Below are 3,740 nucleotides of genomic sequence, written 5' to 3'. Positions count from 1 at the left end.
AATTAAAATTATTCATTTAGGTCAAAGAACTGCTAGGGCAATTTAAATGGCTGATTAATCTATTCATGGCACTAAAAGAGATTCTTGATAATCACTAAATCAAGGAGGTCTCAAACTATAAGGCCATAAAACTTAAAAAAAAAGTGATATAATTTGCTGCATGGTGATTTGATTTGCTATAAGGGTACTTAATTCTCTTTACCCATCCTGGCATCTGGCCTCTACAACCATATTAAATATATTACATAAATAAATGCTGCTAGTGAAGGTCTGCTTAAACTATTAAAGAATAATCAATCATCAGAAAATATATGCGCAGGATGCCCAGGTGGCTCAGCTGTTGAGCCTTTGGCTCAGGGCGTGATCGCGGTCCAGGGATCAAGTCCCGCATCGGGCTCCCTTTGAGGAGACTGCTTCTCCCTCTGGCTATGTCTCTGTCTCTCTCTCTATGTGTCTCTCATGAATAAATAAATAAAATCTTAAAAAAAAAAAAGAAAAGAAAGTACATGTGCTTACTCAATTTACTTATATGTTACTCTTGTTTTAATTTACTTCAGACTTTTGAGCTGCTATCAATTGGGTTGCCTCATATTTGAAAACTGATCTGACAAGTAGAATATCTAGAAACTAGAAGTAAATTCTGTGTGCTAATTTCTGCCAGCCCCAATTCCCAACTTAGGCTCTTTTCTTATTTTTTAGTATAAGCAAGAAATGTTTGACATTTTTAATTTTATTGATTTTAGGATAAAAACCAATATAAATCATTATGCAAAATAATACATAGTATAGTTTATGATATTACATGGTTGTGATATAGTTTATACTAAATTCATAGAGGAAATTAAATCAGAACTCTATTATTTGACAGCTATTTTTAACCTATGAGCACTTGAACTTTTTTTCTTTAGCATGCATTTATTTAGTTATAAGTGGAGGTTTGAAAATTACTGTTATACATTTAAAGTTTTTACTACGAATTACATATTGAGAAATTGAAATTAGTAGAGGGAAAAAACAACATTTTGTATTATTCTTTCTAAATACAATATATTAACAAGAAAATATTAAATATATAGACAAAGAGGCATTAAAAGAAAGATGTATTATTCCTGTCACAACCTGGTCTAGGCAGTTGATTTATATGTGGATTTATTAATGAACAAATAAAGCAAATCTTGTTGTAGTGTTTTGTATGGATTACCAGGCCAGAGAAAACTCAGGAAAGATACAGTAAATCTGATTGATTTAACAAAACCAATTTAAATAAATTTTATGGAAAATTGCACCTAAGAAAAAATATGCATTATTTTGTGCTGACAAGAAACATTTACCAAAATTAATTGGTAAATTATAATTAATTGATCATAAAATAGGACAAGATCAATTAATTTTGAAGGGCTGTGATTATTTGTTTATGTTCTCTGACAAGAGCAGAATAAGTTATATATATCCAGAAGTTAAGTAATAAAACTCTAAATAATCTACTGGTGGTGAAAGAAGTTACAAAGAAACTTACGAAATTTATCTTCACTTGAATAATAATTAAATATAGTAAATCAAAACTTGTGGAATGCATGTTAGCAGTGCTTTAGGAATATTGCAGCCTCATCTGATGCATTAGAAAAGAAAGACTTGGTCGGGGGTCTGAACCCGCGGGAGGAAACATGAAGATGATCCTAGTGCAGCAGCGGCGGTACAATGAGGTGAAGGAACAGCTCATGGACGTCATGGCCAAAGAGATGCTCACTAAGAAGTAAGTCCACGCTCCTGGACCAGACCAATTCTGACCACCGCACACGGGCCATGCAGGATAGGTATATGGAAGTGAGTGGGAACCTGCAGGATTTGCATGATGATAAGGATGGGTTATGAAAGGAGGAACTCAATGCCATTTCAGGACCCAATGAATTTGCTGAATTTTATAATAGACTCAAGCAAATAAAAGAATTCCATCGGAAACACCCAAATGAGATTTGTGTGCCAATGTCAGTGGAATTTGAGGAGCTTCTGAAGGCTCGAGAGAATCCAAGTGAAGAGGCACAAAACTTGGTGGAGTTCACAGATGAAGAGGGATATGGTCGTTATCTCGACCTCCATGACTGTCACCTCAAATACATTAATCTCAAGGCCTCAGAGAAACTGGATTATATTACCTATCTGTCCATCTTTGACCAGTTATTTGACATTCCTAAAGAGAGGAAAAATGCTGACTATAAGAGAGACCTGGAGATGCTGCTTGATTACCTTTAAGATTACACAGATCGAGTCAAGCCCCTCCAAGATCAGAATGAACTTTTTGGGAAGATTCAGAATGAATTTGAGAAGAAGTGGGAGAACAGTACCTTTCCTGGATGGCCTAAAGAGACAAGCAGTGCCCTGACCCATGCTGGAGCCCATCTTGACCTGTCTGCATCTCTTCTTGGGAGGAGTTGGCCTCCCTGGGTCTGGACAGATTGAAATCTGCACTCTTAGCTCTAGGCTTGAAGTGTGGTGGGACCCTAGAAGAGCGAGCCCAGAGGCTCTTCAGCACCAAAGGAAAGTCCCTGGAGTCACTTGACACCTCCCTGTTTGCCAAAAATCCCAAGTCAAAAGGCACCAAGCGAGACACTGAGAGGAACAAAGACATTGCCTTCCTAGAAGCCCAGATCTATGAATATGTAGAGATTCTTGGGGAACAGCAGCATCCCATGCATGAAAATGTACAACGCAAGCAGGTGAGGACAGGGGAGGAACGAGAAGAAGAAGAGGAAGAGAAGATCAGTGAGAGTGAAAGTGAAGATGAGGAGAATGAGATCATTTACAACCCCAAAAACTTGCCCCTCGGCTGGGATGGCAAACCTATTTCCCTACTGGCTGTATAAGCTTCATGGTCTAAACATCAACTATAAGTGTGAGATTTGTGGAAATTACAGGTACCGAGGTCCCAAGGCCTTCCAGCGGCACTTTGCTGAGTGGCGTCATGCCCACGGCATGAGGTGTTTGGGCATCCCAAACACTGCCCACTTGGCTAACGTGACACAGATCGAAGATGCTGTCTCCTTGTGGGCCAAGCTGAAACTGCAGAAGGCATCAGAGCAATGGCAGCCTGACACCGAGGAAGACTATGAATACTCCAGTGGGAACGTGGTGAATAAGAAGCCCTATGAGGACCTGAAGAGACAAGGACTGCTCTAGTGTTCAGGGATGTAGCTCAGCTTCTGGGCTTGCCCAGGCTTACCTGAAATCTCCTTTTTCTATTTCTCCCAACCAAGTGCTCCTTAAAGACTCTCCTACTTAGTCTTAAGGTCCAGCGTGCAGAGTCTTGTGAAAACCAAAGCATGCTGGCAGGTTGCAAGGCTGAGATGTGTTTTATCTTTGTTTTATATTAAAAGATTCTGTCAGAAAATAAAAAAAAAGGAAAGAATTCTATAAATAAATGGTTCAAGAATTAAAATATGAAGTTTGACAAAATCTGATGCAATTTAAACCCATAAAAAGTAGAAGGGAAATAATAGAGATAAGAACATATATTAATGAAACAAGACAAAACAAAACATAAGGAACAAGATTGTAACTAGAAAGTCTAATCCAGGAAAAAAAAAGAATACACTAAGATTAAGTACTAGAGATATTAAAAACATGTGATACAATTATTAACGTATTTATACCAATAAATGTGAAAAGATAGATGGAATAAAAAATTCAGGGACACAAACTTCCTATAACTGTAAAAAAACAAAAAAAAAAAAACCAAAAAAACC

The 3,740-nt window shown here is 37.5% G+C and overlaps 1 pseudogene; it reads left to right on the top strand.

Moving 5' to 3' along the window:
* Positions 1-1,664: 1,664 nt before the first annotated feature.
* On the top strand, positions 1,665-3,189 carry LOC112917692 (splicing factor 3A subunit 3 pseudogene; annotated as a pseudogene).
* The last annotated feature ends 551 nt before the right edge of the window (positions 3,190-3,740 follow it).

The sequence above is a fragment of the Vulpes vulpes genome, chromosome 15 (assembly GCF_048418805.1).
Source record: "Vulpes vulpes isolate BD-2025 chromosome 15, VulVul3, whole genome shotgun sequence".
NCBI lineage: Eukaryota > Metazoa > Chordata > Mammalia > Carnivora > Canidae > Vulpes > Vulpes vulpes.
The sequence above is the reverse complement of the archived record's forward strand: the minus strand, read 5'-3'. Positions and strand labels throughout refer to the sequence as shown.